Raw genomic sequence first — 20,232 nt, forward strand, 5'->3', positions numbered from 1 at the left:
GAGGCATCATCGAATCGCAACAGCAAAGGCGATGGCATTGCCGGGTGCAATGGCCGCTGGCCGTTGACTGACCAACAGCAACAGCAGCAGCAGTTGCCGCTGTCTCTTCGTTCTCGGCCATTCATTTGGCCCGACAAACATTTGCATTGGCCATTCTCGGTCAATATAGACAGATTTCCATGCAAATTTAATACGCAAACATTCGGGGCGGCCCTAGTCAAATTGAAAATCTCATCTGTGCAAAGTGGCCGGCGGTCGGGTTTGGGATATTGGCCCGTTCACCTGCTGCCGCTTGCGCATTTTGAGCAGCTGCCTAACGGTAAGGCAATCAATTATTGGCCCGTAAGCGTGATTCGTGGAGCTCACACTGGTTCGCCAATCACATTCACATCCACATCCACATCCACATCGACATCGACATCCCCATCTTCACATGCATCGATCTTTCTTCGCGTTTCGCACTGGCGGATGTGCTAAGCGCGCTGCCAATTTAAAATACAAACAACATGGTCCAGGGAGATGCGTCAATAAAAGTGGGAAACGGCTTCTCGACTGACTGCATCCGCTTCCGTCAAAAGACAGTGGGTGCATCGATTGTGGGCGGCAAAGTAACGCTGCTCCAAACGGATTGTGCCTGGGCATGTGATTACCATTGCCCTTGGGCAAATGCAGCATTAAACAGAACCAAGGCCTATGGCAACAGTAGTTTGCTTTTGAACTAAGGGATAAAGGAGGTGGGCTGTTTTCATTGAGATTCCAGTAGAAACAGCAAGTAAAATGAGCTACTATTTGCTTTTCGAATATGCAACGTAGATAAAGAAATTGATTTTGCATTAAAATAGACTTCATAAAACAATTTGTATTCAAGCTTTTTCTTTTTATTTTCCATTCATATTATTTCATATTAATATAATAAAATATATTATGTGCATAAGCGTAGTGATGTAAAATTTTAGGCACTTAGATAGTTTCCTTATTATTTTATTATTATAACTTATTTAAAAACAGTGTGAAAATATCTAGACATAATTTCTAAATTTTAAATCGAATTTAATTTAATGAAGCTTAGATAAAAGCTAATATTCTTTTTTTTTTCAAAAAGCCTTTGTTGCCTAATGAAGTACAATTCATTCATAATAATATATATACTATGTGTATATATATATATATATATATATTTTATTTTGTATTTACAATCTATCTAAAGTATGTTGATACTATCTAGACTTTAGTTCGAATTTAATTTGTAAATTATAAAGTATTAAAGAAATACTTTTTCTATTAATTTCTTAAATCAGCTTTATTGATTAACATTTATTTTGATAAAATAATCGAATCTATTAAGCTTCCCGAAATTCAGTGTAAAATACAGTTTAGTTCATACTTTAAGGGATAAGCTAGGTTTATATTGTTATTTCTTATAATGTTTCTAGAAGCCTTACGTTTGTAGAAGCCATCAGACATTAGCTTTAGACGAAGCATTAGGGGTCCTAAAAACAGTTTTAACCCCTGTAAGCCCATTTATTTTTGCCGAAAAATATAAAAATCAATTAATGTATTTCTCTGCGGAGGCCTTAACTCTTCTCTCTCTCTCCCTCTCTCTATCTTCCCCATTTCTCACACTTCTGCTCTCTCTTTCTCTACCGCTGCTGTTGATTTCGCTGCCTACTCAAGCGCTATGCATTTAAATATGTTTCGTGTGAACATCAAAACGGTTACAGGACAGCCCCTACTTGACACCAGACGCTGATCCAGACGCAACCCGGGGACCAACCGCACTCTACAACGACAGCGACTACTTCCGGACATCCTCTTTGCCGTATTCGGCCGCGTACTCTGCAAATTAAATGCAATGACAAATGCACTCCGTCAAATTGAAAAGGGATTTCTCTTATTAATTATGACGCCGCCGCAGTCAGGACATCAGAAAAAGGGTTGATGACGATGACAACATGTCGTATGAAGGATAGGGACAGGAAGAGGGGCTTCGACTGGCACTGGGACTGGCACTGGGAATATGGCCAGCCAACTGTCGATTTTTTAACGACAGGCATCTGTGTGTTAATTTAATGTGTCTGTGTGTGTGGGTTTGTGTGTAATGCACATTTAAATAATAACTCTGCGGTTGCCCGCAGCATGGCTGGCTTTTGTTTTTTCGGCCTTTTATGCATTTTTTTTTCACATTTCTTTTTTTGTAATACAATAAATGATATCAGCTGAAAGCGCCTGCGCAAATTGCTTGCACAGGCTTAATCCTTTAGTGCCAGCCTCTCGTTTTCAATTATTTAAAATGAATTTCCAGCTGCGTATCGATTGCTCCATATTCATATTTACATATGCACACGTGTGTTTTATATAAAAAAGTGATTTTAATTCGAATTGACATTCATAGCCAACGGCAGAGCAACGCCTTTAAATTATTTTTCGAATGCATTTCGCTTAAATCATTACTCAACACTAAAGCCGCTAGAAGAAGAGCAGGTAGCAGAAGTGTAAAGCACGAATCAACTCAGTTCTCAAACGAGCCAATTGTTGTTTTTAAACGCTTGAAAGCTGATGTATGTAGTTGATGAAAAATGCATTTGAATGCCACTCGAACATTGCCCGAATACACGGACTATTCGCCCCTCCGTTAACATGTCATGTCATACGGATTTAAGCGATGAAATATATATTCGTATTTGTTTTTCATACTTGTAAACTTGGGCCTTATATCTTGTCCGTTGGTGAAAGATGAAAGTCTGTTTTTTTTTCTTCTTTCAGCCCCTGTGACAGCATAATTAAGCCTCATGTTTTTGTTGCCGGTGTAGCTGTCGCTCAGTACATTTTCTTTTCAAAAGCGTTGAAAATGCTTTTAACAAATTTCTTTACCAAATTATGTAGATAAGTAAAAGTTGTCGATGTTGTCGACGCTGGTCAAGTAGCATTTGGAAACTGAAACTGAGCACATGTGTGTTAGATAATTACGCTGAAATAATTGCGAGTTCGTGTGAAGATTGTAATATGGCGGAGTATCATAGTTAGTTTTTTTTTAATTTTATATGAAATGCGTTTGGTTCGCTTAAAATTGATAAGCAAATTTTTTATTCACACAACTCATCGAGCACAAAAAAACATGGGTTTGCACATAAACATATTTCGTGAATAATCTTTAAATAAAATTCTCATAAATTTTATGCAAAAATTGACAAAATGAGCGAACATAAAAAATACATATGGATACAAATTGAAATGAGGAAATGAGATAATAAAATTAATAAGTAGCTAAAAAAGCAATAAAAAAATATTTTTAGATATTAATTTTTTCGATGGAGAGTTATTTGAAATATCTTCTTTTTTGCATATATCTTCCAGTTAGACAAAAGTATAACTTAATTTGGAAAACACGTAAAGTCTCGCTGTTTTTACGATTTGACTAAGCCTTATCGCGGCAGATATTAAACATATTTGATTGCTTATTTATGTATATATTTTATTTCTCAAGCATTTAGTACAGGGCATTTGAGCTTTTGAGTGTAGCTTGCGACTCTTTAAGCCTTCAAAAAAAAGTTTCTTAAAATAACTGCTATATTAGGCCGCAAACGTGGCAGGAGGGCAGACTGCACAAAATTTGCCTAATCCCCGCTGTCAGTGTTGTTGTTGTTACTGCTGCTGCAATTCTACAGTAGTCAACACGCCGACAGCCTTGCTGTTATTGCTCTTGTGGTTGTTGGCCCGATGTCGTGATCAGCCATCCAGTTACGAGTATACCCAGAGTCATTCACTCAGTCAGGCGATTCAGCGACCAGCGGCCAACGAACAACACAATGTTTGGGTGTCAAATTGATAATCGCGTGAGTTGTTATCACAACAACGCACACATACACACACACACATACACTCATGAAAAAATGCATAAGCTGTCCGTCGCCACATTTTAATGCAATTTACAAGAGTGGGTTTACGAGAGGGGTTGAAACAAGTTAGCAAGTTGCCAAGTTGCCAAGTTGCGTGTGTGTTGGCTTTTGTTGTAACCCAAATATTGTATTATTGTAAAATATTAAGAAAATGTTCGTATAATTTGCTATCGCTGGCCGTAAATCGCTGGACATGGCCAAAGCCCATTGAAGCGCGCCTGGGCACAACAACAAAAAAGCCCAACCAAACCTGCCTGCTGACTGCCAAATGAAACTGGTAACTGGCTGCTTACTCTCTGCTAGTTACTGTGGTCAGTTTTTGCCTATATATTTTAACCTTTTTTTTGGCCAAGGGGTTGGCCAAAACGTGCTGTTTAAGGGCGCTTTGCGTTAAGCGCGTTTGTTTGCTCACATGTCCGGATGAAAGGTGCAGATAAAACGCAATTACATGCGATTATCACGAAATATGTAGCCAAATTTATGAAATGTATAATTTACAGTTACAGAGCTGCTGCTGCTGCTGCTGCTGCTGCTGCAGTTGCTGCTACTGCTGCTCTTTTCATGTGCCTGTGCATGTCTGTCAGTCTGTCTGTCAGTCAGGTTGTCCGCCTGTCTGCCTGTCTTTCTCCCGCCTACCGATGCACTTTTCAAACATTGACGACTTTTTTGTTGTTGTCGCTTGGCTTAGGGTGTGTGCCAAACCATAAAAATGTTGTTAAACACACACGGCAACGTGCAACCAGGCCCGAACTCATTTTGCGTTTAGAGAGTTGTGGTGTTGGACAGAAAAGTGGCGGTGCGTGTGTCGCAGTTGTTGTCAGTGAACGTGTGTGTGTGCATTAAAGTAAACAAAATTGATTTGAAAATTGCGCGAACAGCGAACACACAAGCCATGGCCAAAGGGGGCCAGCAACAATGGACAGAGTAATGCACACATTATGATGACGACAGCAGCAACATGCAACGCACAACAAGAGCAACACTCAAATGCAAACATAAACATAAACAAAAAACACGAGCACAAACAAACAACATCTAAAACATGCTGGCGCACTAAAAGTATGAAAAATTCGCTAAAATGAATAGTTGCAAATTTCTTCGTATTGCCAGCAATCGGTCAGTTCCAGTTCCAACAATCCCAGCGCTATATACGTGGCCATGTCCGTGTCCATGTCCATGTTCATATCCGTGTCGTTCTGTTTTATGACGCTCGACTTGTTTATTTTGGGCTTAAATGTTTTGGGTGTTGTTAAAACGTAAAGTAATGTGCAAATAACGGTGCCAGTGCCCGTGCCTGTGCCCTCAACGAACAATCTATCATCTAACAAATAAGCGGGCTTCAGCTCCAGATAGTTGCACTTGGGTGTATGCGTGTTCTTGCCAACTAGTTATTACGAGTAACTGTGTCCATTTCAGGTGGGGCATTGGGCTTAAAAGATATTATTACTTACGCACATGCTTATGCGGCTTTTATTTCCGATAACTTAAAGACATTCAAACATGAAAATATGGTAAAATATGGTCTTTTGGTAATTCAATCATGGATATTATAAATTAATTCAAAAAAGAATGTGCGATAGAATGACATATTAGATTTGCAAACGTTTAATTCGTCTTATTTTATTTGTAATTTGAGTGAATGTAAGTTGCTAATAAATGTAGTTTTCCTTAGCTATTCCCATTATTCTAATCATGAATATCAGATACTAAGCATCATCCCAATTTATGCAAGAAAGTTGAAATACGAAAGACAAAGCTGTTGTCGACCTAAAAAAACGATTGATCTGAGTGTTTAAAACCTTTGAATCTTTTAAATCGTATTCTTTTATTTATAATTCACAATTGGTTTTTGTGCCGGCTGATTGAAACTAGGACTCGAACCTATGTAAACGTGTATATTCTATTCCTACAATTCTAATCATACAAAAACGTAATCCTAATTATAAATTAATACATAATTAATCCAATGTGTGCAATTTCCTGAACTCATGAAAAATCAAATGTTTTTAGCTGCAGAAGATAATAAATGGGAATGAATAAAATGAATGCTTCGTGAATCAAACAATTCGAATGAGTCACCTAACTTAATTAACAATTTGAAAACTTTTTGTTTGTTAGACTTATTTTATATTTTAAGTCAATCACGTGACACATTTCCGGGTGAGCTTTTCCAAACTGTCTGAACAATTCATTTACCTTTCTAGCTAAATAGTTGTTATTGATGTTTGTCTTATATCTCAAGACGCATGCGAACATTTGAGTCTTGTACTGTGCGTCTTTTGTTTTGCTAAAAAAAGGAACGCACAATGGGCTTATCATACCACAAAGAAAGAAACGTACATACATTACAAAAAAAATACTCAGCTTTGGTAGCTTTGCACCACATGTGGCAAACGCCTTTAACAAGTGATAAACAAAGCCCCTGACTTGCCTTAATCACTTCGCTATATTCAACTTCACAGTTCGATCGGTTCATTAATCTGTGTCGCCTGAACGCAATTAAATGCAATTTGCAACTTTGTAGCTGTTCTATTTTAAGAGCCCTGCTGAATGTATTTATATACTTGGTATGATAACATTGTCATGGCAGGGCAAATGCGTTCCAGTGAACCAGTTGGTGCTGGGTATCGGGATTCGATTGGCGCTTGCCCCCCGCTAATCAGCTTAGGGACAGGCGAATAAGCGTGTCGAACTAGAACAGTGTGTTAGACGGCCGGCTGCTAAATGGATTTGGCCATTTTAAAAATGCTAAATAATATGGTTTGGTATGCCAGCCGACAACATCTTTATTTTAATGCTGACGAACCGTGCCGTCAAATGCCGCAAACATTAGGCAAGCTATCAATAATGGAGCTGGTTAAATCCCATGAATGCGTTTCAAAACTTTTGGCCAGCACATTCTGTGAATACGTTTTATGCATTTTGCTTTTTGGCAGCGTTGTCTCATATAAATCAAGTTTTTGTCATGCAAATTCCTAAATAAAATACGGCAGAGAATTTCAAAACATTTATGAACGCCACAGCATTGACCCCAGTCACATAAATCACTTTGATTACTATTTAAGCTAAACCAAACAAAATGAAAAACTTAGTTGCTATCTGCTTATCAGCAGCAGCAGCAGCTGCACACGATTTGATTTCAATATATCTATACATACATAATATATATACATATGTGCGTCTTTATGTATTTTTGCAAAACACAAACACAGCATTATATATATCATAAAAATATGAGAACGTAAAGTAACAGCTGCAACCGATTTTCTTTGAGTTTTTTTGATAAAATAATCGCCCAAAATTTGAGAAATGTTCTATATATTCGAGAGCTCCCAACCGCAAGACATGTCCAATAAAGAGTATCATAAAAAATTTGGTTTCAGCTATTAACAAAAAAGTTAAATATAATCAAACGTTAAATTTGTTCAAGAATTATTGTGCTCATGGGAAGCTGTTCCTCTGGGAAAGAATTGTTAGCTAAAGGCTAATCTTCGCGAATAATTCAAATATTCAACATATTATCAAATACCAATTTAATGTAGTAGTTTTCTACAAATGCGATTATTTGTATAATTTATTTATATTTCTTTTGTTTTTGTTTTTTTTTTTTTTGGAGGTGAAGCAATTTGAACTTGACTTTCATGATTTCAGCTTCATATATGTCGCTTGCTTGTAAAAGTGGTCTATTAAATACTCATTATAAAGCCATAGATGTCAAGCATGAGTACATTGTATTTAATGTATGGGTGCGGGGGCTGTCTCAAAAGTTTGCCAAAAGCTGGCTACACAGCAGCCAAAACATGCCGAGCCGAATGCCTTGAACACGCCACCAAATATGCGCCAAATCAAATGACTAATTTTTGCATGATTGATGTGTACAATGCCTTTGTTGTTGTTTTTTATTGCCATTTTTTTTTATTTTTACTTTTGGTGTTGATTAAGCGTGGTTAGTGTACAATAAAAACAAACACACTCGCATTCTCATACTCACAATCTGCACTTGGCGATTGGTCAGTTTTTCAAAATGTTGTCACCAATTTGAGGACTTGAAGTGCGCTAAGTTATAGGCTATATGCTATAATATATATAAATTTTTATATATCGGCTAAGAGTGTGTGGATATAAGTCACACACGCACACACACACAAGCGACTCGCACACACCATCATAAATCATAAATGTATGAATCTTAAACAGTTGTCAGTCAGCTGGCAGGGTCATAATTTATAATCAGTTTGTTTTCCAAGCAGATTTTTTATTTAAGCAAAAAACAAAAATAAATAAAAAACGAGAAAGTAAGGATATATTGGCAAGTCGGAGTTGTAATACTCTTGTATTTACCTTAGGGTTGTTCAGATATATGAGAGTAGTGAAGTTCGAAAATGCTGATTTTGATGAAAATATATTTTCTTTATTCTTTTTAGCTTTAGCGAAGACTTCTGCCACGCGTTACACATTTTATGACAAAATTATAATACCCCATACAAGGGTATATAAACAGCAACAATAGCAACAGCAACAGCTCCCTTGTCAGCGTGCTGCATATGTGTGAATAATTTTTATTTTATTTTTTATACATATATTTCTAAAATATTTTTTCCGCAGCTTTTATAGACGTTTAAATGAATAATGTTTTCGTTTGTTTCGCTGTCGTTTTATACTATACTTTTTTCTTCTTTTTTTTTTTTGATTTATTTATATAAACTTTTTTGTTGTTAATTTTTGCTTTATTTCTTGTTTGCTTAATTTTGTTGAAGTGCTCATTTTGTTGTCATGTTGTTTCTATGCGCCGCGCTGAGGTGATTTAGTGCGCTCTGCTGCCAAATCTTTCGCCTGCTCTGCCAATTACTTTTGCTGAAGGTGGCATGGCTAGAAGCGAGCATACAAATGGGCTAAAATCGAGTTGTTAATAGTGTTGATAATACGATACTTTCGATACCAGACGATGCAATACTAGAAGTATCCAAGTTTTATATAACAGCATTTTCTTTTGTGTTCCAAAAAAGAGCTTTGGATTCGGTTTGGTTTCTTAACATAGTCAATAGCCTTGTCATTGATTTTTTTTTAAATGCTGCTATCGTTTTCCTTAACTGGAAATTCTTGATATTTTTTTATGCCAAGTCTATCTTTAATCTGTTGAAATTTATAGCTCAGATCTTTTCACATTTAAAATCAAGATTCAATAGCTGCTTCCTTCCATATGCAACGTTCCCATGCCAGCGGATCACATCGAGCGGATCACAAAATTAGCCAGCTCATTTTGTTTAGCACAACGCCGGCCATAAATAAAATTAATTAACAAACACAGTTAAAGAAACTAAATGGAGAAAAGAAAAAAGACGATAAAGGAACAAAAACAACGCACTATGCTTGCAGTTTTAAAAATTTATTTCATTTAAATATCAATTTTTAAATGTCTTTATAGTAAAGCCTTATCTGATCGAACAATTAATTAGCATGGCTTTGTATTGGCTTTATAGTGTATATATATATTCGCGTAAATCCCCTTTCAGCACACGGCTGCAGCTATACATATGACAAAAAAGTAGATACAGCGCTATTTATTGTGGTCAATACAAATCTGCATAGATTGTGATCACAGCTGACGCCGCAAAATTAATTAAACATTAAAAACGGCGCGATGATGTGGACAGGCGGCACTTTATCATCCCAATGAAGTAGCTAGAGAACTCTCTCTTTCTCTATCTCTCTATATATCTCTGTCAAGGTATGAAGCTGGCAGGAGCCAGCCGAACCTATTGGAAAACGCACGGCGCTCACAGCTTGGCTAAGCCCCGCTTTGGGCCCTAAGTGGTTCAGCATGTTGATAGATAATTTTATATGAATTTCAATAAAATCAAATTAAATACGCGACAAATATGCTAATTGAACCGAGGGGAGAGTCCGAGAGTTCTTAAACATAAATTTCCGCAGAGCAGAAGTTGTTGCCAGAGACTAGAAAAACCTACTAACGATAAGCTAAAAAAAAAAAAATAATAAGCGACAAACTTGGTAGTAGGCGCAAAAATAAAAATAAAACTTGAAAAAAAGAAGAAAAAAACTAACACACTACAAAATTGTAGTTAGGTGTGGCATTTCAAATGGTTCGACGCCTCGCAAGTGACGCGGGTCGTCATTGTTGTTGTTGCTATTGTTATTGGTGTTGTTGTTGTTGTTCCTGGGTTAGCTGTTAGCCCGCAGTAGTTCCAGTCCCAAGACCCAGACCCAGGCCCAGTCCTCAGTTCCCAGTCGCAGTCCCCAGTCCCAGTCGCAGTTCAAGTCGCTGCCAGCGAGAGAGAGAGAGACTTCAACTTAAGGAAAGACTTGGATTATGAACGGCTGAAATATGCAAATTTATCTACAAGTCTCACATATGAACTTATAAATACATGTATATATATATATATATATATGGATACTCATATATGTTCGCATATGTATAAATTTATACAGCATTGACTTGATGTGGCTGTTTTTGTTATTGTTGTTCTTGTGTGTGTATATTTTTTACTCGTATTTTTTCTAAATTACTTGAAAGCCGCATTTGCATAAAGAGGGTTGAGTAACTGAAGATTAACTGGCAGCAATACAACAAAAACATACAGCTAAAGCAGCCAGTTTCGGGCGGGGCTTCTTCTGGACAGGGTGGGGCCTAACAAACCCCCTGGGCTAGTCGGCCAAGTCCCCAGTGCACGAAAGAACTAAAATTCATTTGAGCAATCAGCCTCTGACAATGTAAGCTCTTGGAAATTGAGAAATTAATAATCAAATCTATATATAAATAACAATTAAAGTTTTGCCAACAATCAATTTATATACCAATTTCTAAATAAAATAGTTGTCGCATTCTTGCCGGCTTAGTGCATTGTTGAACGAGAGATAACAAGCCGAAAGCTGCTTAGGCCACATAAATATACGAGTATTCTAAATATTTGGCATTAGGCCGCAGCTTATTGTAAGTTGAATAGCTCGAGATCTTTATTTGATACATTTGAATGGGCATATATCAAACATATTTACTGTGGACAATAAAATCTTCAAATTTCCAGGGCTTGTGCCCGTTGTGTATTCAAAAATATTTATAAATATTCAATATTTACTTTATTATGCAGATAAGCAATCACAACATTTACAGTGCAATTGCACTCGTTAGACACACATTCGCGCACTCGCGACGGTGTGTGGGTTAAGGTGCCTGCCTGAATTAGAGTTGGCCCCATGTCGTGATTTCTCTCGTGACATAATAATTTCGAGGATGTTGTGCCTTCACCAGGCAGTCTATATTTTTATTTTTCTTATTATTATAGCTATAATTATTATTATTTGTATATTACTAGTTAGATTTCTCAAAATGGGGAGAGAAAGCTGTTTTTCTAAACCTCTCAATAATATTCGTTTGCTTACAGGAATTGTATTTATTTTCCATTATTTTTAGCTGCCGATTGAACATTTTCAGCTCATTTCCTTTCTACATCTTATATAATTCCTTGTTATAAATTACTTTTGAATTACAAAAACTTGAAATGCATAATAGATACAACCTTCTACATATTCATTTCACAAAAAATTCAAAGTGTGGCTGCCTTATTTTCTTCAAAGAGAACGGTCACAAAATCATATAAGTCGAAAATAAAGTTCAATTCATTAAATCCTCCAGTGTGACCCTAGTTTCCTTAGTTCAGCTGGGCACAGTGCACATTTTGTTAACAGTTGATCGACGAAATCTTATTTGAATGTAATATATAATTTTAAAAAAAATTACAATAAAATAGCATAACTATAGCCTTTGCAAAATAATAAATACATTCTAATATTAGTTAATAATTCACTGCATTAAACAAAATCTATGCGAAAACTTAAAGATAACTTGTTGGGCGTGTCGAAGCGTGTTGTTAATAGCTTTGAACGTGTTTCTGATTCTAAAATTGTGGCTCGTGTTCGTGTCGATTCGATCCGACACGTCGCCATCTCTTCCACAAATGCACTCAACAAATGCGATAAATTTTCATGCTAATGAAATCATCATTGGCGCCTCGCTAAAGTGCGTCTATGGATAAGTACATGGGCTTTTTGAGATCAATATATTAGAACCTGAAACGGCGGCGAACACCTGTTGCACTTGCCAGAACTTTGCTTCCTGCTTTGGTAGTTGGTTGCCTGGTCATGGGTTCATTGGCATTTGCAGCTTTGAGAATTGGGAAATTGAGTCACATGTGGCGCACGTCCTGTTAGTAGCTGCTGTCATCTGTTGCCAGCTAAAGACAAAGGACGTTTTGAAAAGGTTGATGACACCCAGGCAAGCCTTTGACCAATTGTATTTACAGTTGCTTGAACTAGTTCCCTTTTGAGGCCAGAGACGGCGATAGAGCCTCAGAGCCTCAGAGCCTCAGAGCCACAGAGCCAGAGGCAGCGGCACGTGGCAAAAAAGGGGCCCAAACTGTTGTTGGCTGATTGCATAAGACTGGCAGCTGGCCAGCTAGCAGTTGTTTTTGTTATTTTTGCTTTTGGTTTTTTGGTTTTTGTTGCTGTTGCTGCCTTGGCAAATCATAAAAATATTTATGTAAATTAATCATTTTACCCAAATGGACCGATGCCTGCTTGGAAATGCGCAACACGCGCTTTGCCCGCTAAAAACGCTTAACAGAAAAAAAAAGCTGAAAAGAAAAAAAACACAGAAACATATTCTTCAGCCAGGGCTGGCAGCAGTATAAAAAAAAACAACAACACAAATTATGGCACACGGATTAGCATAAATTGTGAACAGCCCCAGCCCCAGCCCCAGCCCCGATTCAGAGTCCGAGTCTGAGTCCGAGCCAGAGCCAGGTTCAGGCCCAGTTTGTTGGCATGGCAAAGTTTGTGATTTTATTTTCTGGCCTGCCAAGTGGTCGACAGTTTGGCTGCCAAGCGATCCAGCGTTCCAGCGATCGGATCGATCCGTGGCGATCGTCTATATATGGAGCTCGCCTGATAAGCTCTCTGTGCGCCAAACTTGGCACTAAATTCCTACTCATATTTATGTCAAAATCCATCAAAGCTTATGTCGCCGCTAACGCAGACATCGACAGCGACATAGACGTAGACGTAGACGTAGACCGTTAGGCATATATATGTAAAGATTGACTGAGGGGTTTTGTGTGCTGTTGTTGTTGTTGTTGCTGCTGCTGTTGCTGGGGCAGGTAATACGTGTATATTTTGGTCTGGTATAGCTTAAAATCGGCTTAGGTCGCCGATGCCAAACAATGCGCAGCTTTGACTGGCCAAATCCGACAGCGAAATAGTACAAGTCACATGTGAGATACAAGATACAAATGTATCTCAGCGCAATAATGTGGCCAGCTATACATGATTTAAATGACTTCCTCAGCGTGTGCAACATTTAGATACATTCTCAATTCTTTCTCTCTCTCTCTCTCTCTCTCATTCAGGGCAATCGGTAGGGCTAGAAAAGGCATCTTTTCATGTCAAAGTTACGTACAGTCGGAAAGCTGCTCTGAGTCAACTTCCGATGTGACAAGCAGCATGTTGGCCCCAGGGGCTCTCGATTTACAATCGCGTCTAGTATATAATAGTCGCAGATAGGTATATTTACTTGTTAACTGGTAGATTGAAAATTGATTCTTGTATATAATTGCCGTGCCTGACGTCGGCGGTAATTACATAAAATCTCGGTGGGACCAGCACGACTGCCATACGGATTATTCGAGTCAAGCTCAAACTCTGAATCACACAATTGCACGTGGCTGATTTATTGTATGCACAATTTTGTGTTCATATGTGAGTGTGTTAAAATGTCGGCTTCACTTTGTAGACCATTTTATAGAGCTTTTGCCCAATAGCCTTGACCGTCGACACTGTGTTGTCGTTCACTGGCTAACTGACTGGCCGGCTAACTGGCTGACTATGAAGTAAACTAACCCAGCTAACTGGACCCCATCGGTAATTAGCATATTTTGTGCTGATATGGGTCAGCATTTGTGCTAAAACTGGGTTGGGCTGGATAATGGGAACGGGTATTGAATTCAGCTCAACTCAGCCGAGAAGAGTCGCATGTCTTTTGGGAGCCAAAACATTTAAATGAAACTTGGAATGTGTTTTGTTTTTCAACTGAGATGAAACTAAATAAATAAAAGCATTTGTTTGAAATTGTATAAGGTTTTTTATTTGTATGTGTGCCTAGATAGAATATAAAATAGAATATTATTTAGTTTTAATTGCCATTTCATTATGCAAACCCTTACTGTTAATTTCAATGTTGCCGCTTGTCAACATATTTAGCATATATACTAAGTTTTTTAGTACGTTTGCCCTCTGTACATTTGGCTCGGTTTGTCCGCCTCATAGAAGTTTGCCGACGTTCAACGTGAACATGGCCAACGTCATCCTTTGCGAGTCACTGTCAGTGTCCACTTAGGATTGGAAGTGGACTTAGTCAGCATTTTGGTCGTGTCAGCGATTAACATTTAACGAGTCTCGAGTATCGACTCTGAGTTATCATTGTGACTGCTGGCGCCCAATGCGCTTTCTAGGGTTAGCATTTAGGCAGCAGAACACACCCAGTAGATACACAAGTGTGTGTGTGTGCTTGTGTGTGTGTGTGTGTATTAGTTGCTGACCAGCTATCTATCCAGTAGTTGTCATTTAGTTTACTATTTACTGTCACGCTCTCAAGTGCGCTTCAAGCGGCTGCTGACGATGGGCACAAATAGCTGGGCTGGGCCACATGTGGGCTGGGCTGGGCTGGGCTGGGCCAAGCAGCCAGATCAATTGTCATATTGTTGTTTGCTGTGGCTATGCAATTATTTCTGCCATTCATTAAAAATACTTTGATAGATTAGAATACTTTAATCCAGCAGCTTGACCTTTAACTAATATTTTTCACCTAAATCTCACTCAAGCACATATATTATCAGTTAACTGTTGTATTTAAGCTCAGTTCTTTGCCACTTTCTTTGCAAGCAGCTTTTTTCTGCGCTCGGTTTAGCCCAGGCTGCAGCTGCCTGCAATTTGAGTTTGCCAGCTGACCAAGTGAAGCCAAAGTATTTCGGCTTGTTTTTGTTGTGTCCATTGTTTGTCAAACGTCAAGCGGCTGTAAAGTTGACTAACTTAACAGTTCCCAGCCGCAGTTCAGTTCAGTATTCGGTTCCGGCTGGCTGTCTGGCAGTCGTGCCGCCGAAAATTGTTCAGACTGAAAAATTGTCTCGGCCTGTTGTGAGGCTGGCGACAAAAACGCCGCGTCAAAAGCAAACATTTTGCGCGGCACAGTTTTGATTTATGAGCTGAAATTAAATTAACTGCTGCAGCGACAACAACAATAACAACAACAACAACAGGAACAACAAGAGTGCAAGAGGCAGCAGCAGCAGCAGCCACAAGAATTTCAAGCGTTGAAATGGACAACAAAACACAATGCCTCAAGTCCAAGCTGGGTTGTCCAGTTCCAGTTGCGCCAACTGACAGCGAAAAATAATACAAAAAATAAAAAGTAACAGATAAAAAATAAGAAAAGAAATCAACAGAAATTGTTATTATTTTTGCCATTTGCCGTTTGCTGTTGCTGCTGCTGCTGCTGCTGCTGCTGCTGACGAGGCTGCGAAAATTGCAAGCGGCAACATTTTCGGAACCACAAGGAAACCAATTCTCATTGCCCTGCTCGTACCCCATGCCCATTTCCATTCCCATTCGCAGTCGCAGTTCCATTCCCATTTCGTACGATAAAGTATAGATAAAGTATCTGTGTGTATGCGTGCGCGCGCTCGTGTATCTGTGTGTGTTTGCTGTTATAGCTTGTACATATAGTTTATAACGCGCTTATCGGCATAGCGCAAAAAATATAGTTGTATGCATTTTGCTTGTTCATATCAGCTCAGTTCAGCTCAGCTACAGCAACAGCGACAAGAGCAGCAGCTGCCCAGCGCCCATACTCAACTTGAGGCGTATCTATAAAATGCATATCTTTTGCTTATGTTTTTGGTTTCTTTTTTTTTCATTTTTCATTTTTTGCTTTCGGCACATGTGCGTTACACAGACTCTCTGGTAGGAACGTACTCAAAAGCCCAAAAGCTGCAAAATGTGCGTGTGCAATTGCTGGCGACGGTCTCTGGCACTTGATGATGATGTTGCTGGAGTTGTTGCTGCTGTTGCTGCTGTTGCTGCTGCTGTTGCTGGAGTTGTTGCAGGAGTTGCTTTCGCTGTTGTTGCTGCTGTTGTTGTTGTGCCCTGTGCCTGCCTTTAGTTTGCTGTTTTATTCTTGGGCCATTAACTCGAACAGCGCTTGGGCGCTTGGGCGCTTTGGCGCGTTGCGCTTTTTGAAAGTCGTCTACTCGTTCAGCAATTTTTGCAGCATTTTTCTTATATGCTACAATTTATTTTTATTATTTTTGCGTCTTTTTGTCAAGCTGCCTGACGACGTTTTTGCCAAAAGGTTTTTGACATTGCAACGCTCGAAGGTCTTTGGAATGGTATACAAAAACAACAACAACAACAACAACCAGAACAACAACAACGGCAATCGTTGCAGCCGCCGCTTGCAACTCGGCTATCAGATTTCTAGCATAAAACTTTGACTGTAATTCAGGCAACAAATGTTGCCTAGAAATATATACATATATTGAATAGGAAAATAGATTTTGATAGCGTACTAAAACTGCAAGAAATTTTTACTCATTTTTAATTCATTTCTGTTAAGTGCTAAAAAATAAAATACGAGAATATAAGATATCAACGCGACTTTCATGTATTTGTGGGCGATATTCAACTTAGTCTTAGTTTAGCAAATTTTTTAAATAAAAAACGTTCATCAGGCTATTGCAGTGAGCGCATTTAGATAGATTCATTCCCTTTACGTTCGGTGTGTGTTGAGTGTAATTACACAATTTTCTTGTTAATCAAGCTTTTTCATTAACTGCTGTTGCCGTAAATACTCCGCGCGGCAACAGGCCACAATAGCAGGGCCCAATGTACAATGCAATGGGAAAACAAGCTCCAAATGATTGTGCCAAGAAATTACAGCCCATTAATCTAAGCGAATATACGTATTGGCAAACGAATATCCATTGAGAGGGCCAAACAAAGCTAGTTCTGTTATGAACGATTTCTTATTCCTGATTTCTGATTATCGCTAAGAAAGCATTCTTTTTTGCAATTTTATAGAATGGGTTGCACTTAGGAATCCAATTAGACATTGGTAGCACTTAATAAATGTTGCCTGCTTATCACAAATTTAAACAAAAACATTCGTTCAATTAAAATTTTGTGTGATTTTTAGTTCTCGGAACATTATTTCATAGAACACAGACTTTGGTTCAACTCTCTCTTTCTTTCCCCTCGTGTTTTTCAAGTGCACTTTCGTTGATCTTCATATTTTGAGGGAAATGGGCAGCACTGCACCAGTCTTATTACTTTAAACTAATGCTTCTAACGTTCAACATAATAACATAAATCTTTTTTTGTCTTTGTCTTTAGGACTTTTCAATTCAATCGTAGTTCGTGTTGCAATTCTTTCGGGTTGCATGGATTTCAATCATTTTTCGTGTGTTGCACGATTGAAAGTTTATTTTTTTTTAATTTGTTTTATTTCATATTCGTTTAGCACTTGTTATGCTGGTCCGAAGCACGTAATTTTCTGATTAGCCAGCTATTTTCTGACTACTTTGTACAGCGCACGTAGGTGGTTTTCTGCATGCAAAAGTCGCTAGCGTTATGTGTGCGTTTTTATTCGCACTCTCCGTTCCGTATGCTGCGCGTTTTCTTCGTTGTTTTTTGGTCTTCCAAGAGCACGGTATGAAGTTCCTACGAGTATATAAATTGAACGTAGGAACTCTATACCTCGCTGATGGCAAAAACCAGGTAGCATATTTTCAAATTCTTCTCTTCTTGCAGCAATTTCCTCTTTCCCAACACACAGAACAGCTTAAGAAATCCAACATTTTTTTCTTGATTTTTTTTTTGTTTTTGGGATTTGTGTGCTCGGGGGAATTTTTTCGATGCTTTTGCACTGCTTTCTGCCGTCCTTATTGTTTTTTTACAGTTTCAATTTTCAGTTTCCTGTCATTGAAATTAATTTTAAATGTAGTTTTTAAGATATGTGTTTAAAATATTTCTAGTTGAAACTTTAACAAATGTATTTAAGAGCGTTATACAGAATAATTTAAATTTTACTAACGTTTCGAATGAAATTATTCTATACTTTGAATGCATTTTTTTTTAATTTTTTACGGCTAGTTTTGTGCGTTTTTTCCGCAAATAGTAATATTTATTAGGGAATACATTTGAAAAATGTTTCTTTGTTAATTTTTTTGAATATTTGCGTTAATTGTCAAATTTGTTAAAAGTTTAATTTTAATTTGATTTGTTATTCGTTTATTTAATTTATTAAGTTTATTTTTTTTTTTTGAGTAATACACACACGACATTTAGTTAAAAGCAAGCAAAACACTGCAAAACGTTTTTTTTGTTTCTTTTAATATATTATCATTTGCATTTTAGCAAAAAGCATTTGAATTTCTTTAACTTGGTTTTTTATACGAAATGTTTGAGAACACGCAAAAAACGTCGCGTCGGCAACACGGAGCGATTTGTAAACGTTTAGTGGCAGCTCCAAAAGCGAACTGAGAAAAACGCAACAAAGTCGCACAGAAAATAACTCGAAATCGGGCAGCGGAGCACACAGAGTGCGGCGTCGACTGCGGCTGCGCGGCGGCGTCGCTGTCGCTGTTGCTGTTTGGCCGCGGGATCGGCATGTGTGTGCGTATGTGTTGGTGTTGCTGCCGTTGCAGCGGTTGCTTATCTGCTGCTGCTGCTGTTGCTATCAATCGATAATCGTCAGATTAGAAAACGTCGACGTTCACTTGAGCACGTAAGCAGCAGCGGCAGCAGCAGTCGACGCAGCAGCGCGGGCCCCCAGTCGCAGTTAGCAGCCACAGCAGCAGCGCTACAAGTGCAACTCACACACAAACACACCCACACGAACGAACGAACTGAACGATCAAGAAATTCCAGTTAAGCAACAACAACAAGCAACAGCAACATACGTTTTACCGTTAACACAACTGAGCACGTTCGCCGTCAATATGCGACTGAAGCCACAAAGCTACAAAAACCCGAAGCCGAAGCCGCTTGTCGGTTTGTCGCTGCCGCTGGTTGGCTGGTTGCTGCTGCTGCCTCTGCGTTGCTGCGCTGCTGCGTCGCTGCTTACGTTTCTATTGCTGCTGCTTCTGTAGCTGATGTTGCTGCTGCTGCTTGGTGGTGGTTTGTTGCCCTCAGCGAGTGTGTTGAGTAGTGAGGCTGTCGCTGCTGCTGCTGCAGCAACATGCCGATGCAGCGGCTTCGTGTATTTGTAGCTTTGTCGCGCACGCAAGTATGACGCAAGCGAAGGCAAACGGTGAAAGCTGTTTTTGGTTGTCGCTTTGAAGTTTCTGCCGTTGCTGCTGCAGTCGCTGCTGTTCCCACTGCTTCTGTTCTGCTGTTTTGCGTGGGCGCCGCACGCGTTGCCAACTCAATTAATAACAAAATAAAGCAACTTTTAATTAGTGAAAATTAAATAGTGACCAAATATAAAAAGCCGCACACATTTCAAGGCCAATAACAGCAGCAGGAGCAGTCGTACAACAACAACAACAACAACAACATCGAGTGCAACTCTTTGCAAAGGGAGTTCGATGATCTGTTTACGATTGTTTTTCGCCGCGTCGTCGATTGCCCGCTGCGGAGGTTCTTTATTGTTGCTGTTGTTGGTCGTTGCCTTCGCGAGCAGCAGCAGAATCAGCGTGTGTAAATACATATATGTATGTATGTACATACATAGGCCTACACGACGCTCGCAGCGCAGTTAACGCGCGCTGTCGGCGTTGCGTATGTACAGTAGCACGCCTCAAGTGTATTTGCACACAGATACACATGCACACACATTGACACTTAAAACTGTTTGTTTGTACGTATGTATGTACATATATTTGAATATGTTGTCATAGATATTTATCTAGATACGCGCGCACGTTTGCCTGCGGCTTTTGGCGCCTTATTTTGTTTCTCTGCCAGCACTAAACATTTTTTGGCGCCTTTTTTGTTTCTCTGCTGCCGCTGATTAACACCTCATAGCCGCTGTTTTTTTATTTTTGGCCAATTCATTAGCAAATTTGGCACGTGCGGCCTGCAGGTGTAGCTTTTCTTTATACCCGAGGAATGTCTGTCTGCGGGTGTGTGTGTGTGTATACGGATAGAAATGCATTCGATAACGGACTTTGAATAGTTTCTAAATTTGTATGAATATTTATGTAGTCATAGATATTTATCTAGATACGCGTCCGCGCTTTTCTACTGTTAACCGTTAAGACGCGTA

This window comes from Drosophila novamexicana, unplaced genomic scaffold (assembly GCF_003285875.2).
Source record: "Drosophila novamexicana strain 15010-1031.04,08,12 unplaced genomic scaffold, DnovRS2.1 tig00004555-arrow-pilon, whole genome shotgun sequence".
Classification (NCBI taxonomy): Eukaryota; Metazoa; Arthropoda; class Insecta; order Diptera; family Drosophilidae; genus Drosophila; species Drosophila novamexicana.